We start from the raw sequence: 6,022 nt of genomic DNA, 5'->3' as shown, positions 1-6,022 counted from the left end.
ACAGAGAAGGTAGGGGAACCTCAGTGGCCCAGAGCAGGGGCTTTAAAGCCATGTATGGGGGATTCCTGGTATGGAAAGTCCAAATCCAATGCTTGTGTTTGTGTGTGTGTGTGTGTGTGTGTGTGCGTGGCTGTGCAGGAACAGAGGATAAAGGGTTGGGCAGTGTACTGAGCTGGGTGTGCGGAATCAGGGCCCAGGCATAACGAATACAGCTTCCACTTCATGATAGGGTTCTCCAGTATGGTGTGTCAGAGCCCAAGAGGGGTGAAGCCATCAGTGTCGATAGGGCTGGGAATCCAAACAAGGTGAGGAGAGCAGTTCGACAGGAGGGCTGTCTGGTGTGAAGGATCCAAGTCCATGCTGTGCAGAGGGTACCATACCTGGGAGCAGCCTAGCTGAGGGTGGAAGGGTAAGCACAGTGTCCACAAGGAGGTATGTCTTGGCATGGGGTATGTGACCCCAAGCAATGAGGAGTGAGTGACCTAGTACAGGTAGTTGGATCCCAACTATGTGGAAGAGGTGTTTGTGTATGGGATAGCCTGGCATGGAGGCCAGAGCTAGTGTGCAGCTGCGATGTGACAGTGTGGCCCAGCATGAGCTGTTGGGACACTGGCAGAGAAGAGTATAGTCACAAGCAAGAATGGTGGCCAGGCGCAGGATGTGAGAGCCAGAGTGGAGAGTGGAACAAAGGTATATCTGGGTGAGAGAGAGACTAGAGGTGGTGGTGATGGACGATGGCTACATGAAGAAGGTTTGAGCAAACAAGTAAATGAACAATGCTGGAAGCCAGAGATTCTTCTGTCAGGGAAGGGAAGAAACTTATGGTGTTAAGAATGAAATTGGAAGTATTTATGTGAATTTATGAGAACCCTTCATATGATGATGGCTTTCAAATTTTTTGCACCAGAGTAGTCTTTTAATTTCATTTTCCGGTCGATATTAATGTGTATATGTGTTCTATATACATATGTACACATGTGCCATAAATGTACCTAAGTGTACGTGTGTGCATACACATAGTCTCCAACTCTGTTCACTAAGAGAAAGTAGTAACACCCCAATAGCAATGAGCACACATGAATCTCAGAACATGGCTTTTACATACCATTCTCTGCTAAAAGGAACCAGAGCTCCTTACCTAGGACTGGGGAAGGGAAGACATAAGAGGAGGTGCCTGCATTATCTTATAGCAGAAAGCAAGAAAATGCTCCACGAATGATGAAGTCATGTCAAAAGAATGCAGAATGTGATGTGAAGCAATTCCCACTAGACCAACTATGGAAAAGTTGAGTTCTAAAACAAGCACAGTTGTGTTGTGATAGGGTCCTGATGAAATCTGTAGGTTCTCTCACTGGAGGTGGTGAAGAAATCAGGGGCTACAAGGAGAGGAGATGCTGGGATCTCTGATTGAAGAGAGCAGTGGTGAGCCCTCCTAGCTGGTCGCTCAGGTGATGATCAACCCACCCACAACCCCATGCGAAATGAGGTTGAAAAACAACTTGAAAGGCTGCTCACTTGGGTCCCTTGGGCCTGGAGGGAGGTAAAAATGAGGTACAAAACTAAAAACAGGCAAGTAAGTGGAAGTCTGTGTAACAAGGGATGAACTGTAACCCCCACCCCACCATGCAGCTTTCTTCTACCTACTCCAGATAACGGCAACCAGGCTTCTACCCCCAGGCCAATGAAGAGATCCTTCTAGAAAGAAGCCACAGCTCTTCCTGGACAAGTTACATTGCTACAAGAAAGACTGACTAATGGGCACTGATACTCAAGGTTCCAAAGGCACGTACCAGGAGCACTCCAAGCTTCCAACTCAAGACACCCTAAAACCTAGAGCTGGGGTTGCTGACCAGCTCTGACTTTGAAATATCTCCTTCAGTTTCAAGTGTGTACTGTGTGCAGAAGAATGAGTATGGTGACCAGAGTCTATTTGGTCACCACAACACAGGGAAAACTGCATTTCCAGCCTCCCCATAAGTTAGCTTAGGGCCCCATGACTGGTTTCTGGCCAAGAGGAGAGAGAAGTGACCTCTAAACGTTCTTGGTGGTTTCCAAACTTCCTTAGCATTACTATCATTTTTCCAGTACCCCCAGGCCAAAGGAAATACCCATCAGTTCCAATTGCTAAATCGTTCCAAACAAGCCATTAGTAGTAGTTATTGCAGTGCCCAATAGGTACATCTACGTAATCTTCAAAATTAAGTATGCTGGGAAGACCCACCGAGTTCCCTACAGTGCCCTGGGACACCCTAGCACCTGGTTTGGCACCAGCGGTTCTAAGTTGTTGCCAGACCAGTGCTGAAAAACACCATACAATGCTCCAGTTCGTCCTTCAAGGTTCCTGACTCTGGATGTTTCAGATGGCAGAGCAGCTACAAGATGTTGTGAAGCAGCAAAATGCTGGAAGGCTGCTGGGAAATACGTACCTGTTGAGTTAAGGGACGCTGATCCGGTCAGGTCCCGGAGGCCAGCACTGTTTACTCTAAGTCTATACTCACATGGCACCTACTGAGAACTGAAAATGCAAATAGTGCCTTCCCCCATTTCTAACTTGAAAAAAAAAAACAACACAGCAACAGAAGGAAATATTTTTCATTAAATACAATTTTATTGTCCCGATAGAACTGTAATTCACATTAACCATGGCATGGCACAAGACACTGGACCGTGACGCCTGGAGGGAACATGCATTATTTCTAGTGTCACAAACACATCACCACTGTAGTCAGTATCAACGCACTGATTCCCTTCAGATGACTTTTTTCAATGTACTGTTGTAGTATCACAATGTGTTTACTTGGATATTTTATGTGGACAGCACAAGTTACAGTGTTACGCATGTAAATCATAATTATAAATTGAGAGATTTATTAATTATAATGAACTCATTTTCTAGGTAAAAAATGGGAAAATACTTAAATTTTAAGCAAAGGTTTACTACTACAGCTGAGTTCAGTACAGACACAGAAGCTAACACTACAGTACAGCAAAGAAAAAGACTATTAGTATAGCATCCATTACAGCAGAAGAAAGTTTGAATCCAAGAGTTAATACAGTAGACAACATTTAATATTTAAAATTTATGTAACTGACAGTTTAAAGTCAAAAAGTAGTGTACAAAATTAGTCATATGAAATGAGAACTAAATTTCTAACAAAAATGGCTTAAGTTTTAATAGGATGTGAGTTTATAAACTTGGCAGGCTGTAACAGCCTGATTCTTTGACATGCATGCACAAAGAGGAATCTTAGATAGAGAAATAATAAAAAGTAATGACGATTTATTTAGAAAATTGTGAAGAAAAGACTTGAAAAGACATTCACAAAAATTGAAAATTTCAATTAAGCCATTAAATAACTTTGCTCACAGAATATACATGAGCAAATTACATGTTGCTCATAAAATATACATATATATATTTCTAATATCAAAGATCAATTAATTCAAAATTTGAAAATTTTCAAGTATTATTTTTCTTTAGCTTGAATGAACTGTGTGATGTAAGATACTGCCCAAGGAAACTTTGGGTACAGTCTGTCTCAAAGAACATCCAAATTCATAAAGAAATGCCAATTCATTGCCTAAAACTTCAAAAACATGACATTTTTGACAATTTTCCATCTGTCAAAGAATTTCAGCTAGAGATAGAAAAAAATGAGTTTCTATCAAGAGGATGGGATTCTAGCTATGTTAATTCAAAAGACCAGCTGTATCAGAATTGTAAAGCAAGAGAATAGCTTTTCCCTTACTTTACTCCACGATACATACTTGAGTAAACATTTGCGTTCAGCGTTCTGAAGTAGACTCCAAGAGTCATGGATACAGATGCTAAATCCTTCAGTATATATGTGCAAATGCTATAGAAGAATCCTTGCCTGTTTATGGACTTCTGAAATAGAAGAAAATATATTTAATGATCTTGTGCTTTTTACCAATGTCACTTGAATGACTCACAAGTGAGTTTTACAAGGATTTGCTGTACTTAAAAAAAAAAATCCAATTCAAGTTTTCCTTGAAACCAAAAAAATGCTTGCCAAATATTGTGGTAACTAAGCCAGAAACAAAAGGACTACTATCACATAAAGCCATTTATGTGAGGTTCCTAGAACAGTCAAACCTGTCAAGACAGAGTTGAACGATGGATACCAGGAGCCTGGGGAAGAAGGACGAGGAATTGGTGTTTAGTGAGTACAGACTTGTAGTTTGAGATGGTAGAAGAGTTCTGGACATGGTGGTGATGACTGCACAAAAATATGAATGTTCTCAGTGCTACAGAACTTAAAACCAAAAGGAGTGAAAATGGTGAATATAATTTATGTTATGTGTATCTTATCCCATCACAAAAGAATTCTGAAACAAATAAAAGTGAATTCATTGACAGAAGCCTTGTCTTGTCCAGTGACCTGAAAGAAATTTCTTCTATAGAAGTTCATTAAAAGCAAAAGTTTTAAAAAAAAGACCTTCATGGCCAGTGCTATGGCATAGCGGGTAAAGCCTCCACATGTAGTGCCGGCATCCCATATTGGAGTCCTGGCTACTCCAATTCCAATCCAGCTCTCTCTTCCACTGCACCCGCGTGGAAGACCTAGAAGTTCCTGGCTCCTAGCGCAGCTCTGGCAGTTGCGGCCCTCTGGGGAGTGAACCAACAGATGGAAGACCTCTCTCTCTCTGCCTCTGCTTCTTTGTAACTCTGCCTTTCAAATAAAGAAAGAAATCTACAAAAACAAAAACACAAGACCTTCATTTTAAAGCACAATGTCTCATAGGGCTGAGTTTTAATTCCCATCTGTGTTTAGAAAAAGAATGCTAAATACAGCTTGATAAAAGCAAGTTTGTAAGGAGTTGAGTTTTTTGATGGGCTAATTAAAAAGTGAATTTATTTGGGTGATGAGTCAGATTGGATGTCCTTCAAGCAATTATATTCATTTAGTTATGGAGACCAAGCTTTTCACAAATATATGAAGCTCGGCTGTTTCCTCTGTAACTACAACACGAGCTTAGAAAATTCATACATGGTAAAGGACTTGAATCCCAAGTAAGAAGGACTACAACTCAGTAGCAACCACCCAATTATTAAATGGACAAATGATATGAATAAACACTCCAAGGAAATGTCTCAAAGAAGGAATATGAATGGGTAATGAGCACAGGAAAGACACTTCACATCACTAGTCAGCAAGGAAACGCAAGTCAAAAGCAGAGAGAAATACCACCTCAACCACGAAGATGGCTCTAACTTCAAAAATACACAACCGTCGTCACAAGGATTGCCAAGGATGTGGACAGACAGGAACCCTTACACACTACGGGGCAGAATGTAAAATGATGTAGTCACTTGGAAAACAAGTTGGCAGCTTCCAAAACTAAGTAAAAATCTATCACATGACCTAGGAACTAAACTCATAAGGATCTACCTAGTCAAAATGAAAACACATGTCCATACCAACCTGCATACTAATGGTCAAAAGCACCCCCATACTCATATGCAAAGTGTCATTCTTTGTAATATCCAAAAACTGGAAAAAGAATACAAATGCCCTTTAACCAGCAAATGCACAAAGCCTCCATACAATGGACTACTACTTACTAAGAAACAATGAAATGCTGATATATTTCAACATGCATGAACTTAAAAACACAATATTATGAAAGACACACACAAGACCCACATGAGTCATTTACATAAAAGACAACTCCGTAGGTAGAAAGTGGATTGATTAATGGTGGGAAGGGTTAACTGTAAATGGGCAGAGGGATGTTATTGGGCTAATATGCTAAAAAAATAGATTACAGTGATGATTACACAACTCATTTACTAAAACTCACTGAATTGCTCATTTGAAATGATTTTTATGATACATAACTTATGTCTCAATAAAGCTATAAAAATAAAATTTATGTTCTAGATCCCCAACTAATATTGGGACAAAACACCCTCTTACAAACATGGGGAAATATAACCAGTTAAACATCCTATAACAAGCCTCTTCTCAAGAGAATAGCTCTATGTAGTTTTTTAATT

This window comes from Oryctolagus cuniculus, chromosome 1, assembly GCF_964237555.1.
Source record: "Oryctolagus cuniculus chromosome 1, mOryCun1.1, whole genome shotgun sequence".
Lineage (NCBI taxonomy): Eukaryota > Metazoa > Chordata > Mammalia > Lagomorpha > Leporidae > Oryctolagus > Oryctolagus cuniculus.
Note: the sequence above shows the minus strand (reverse complement) of the source record.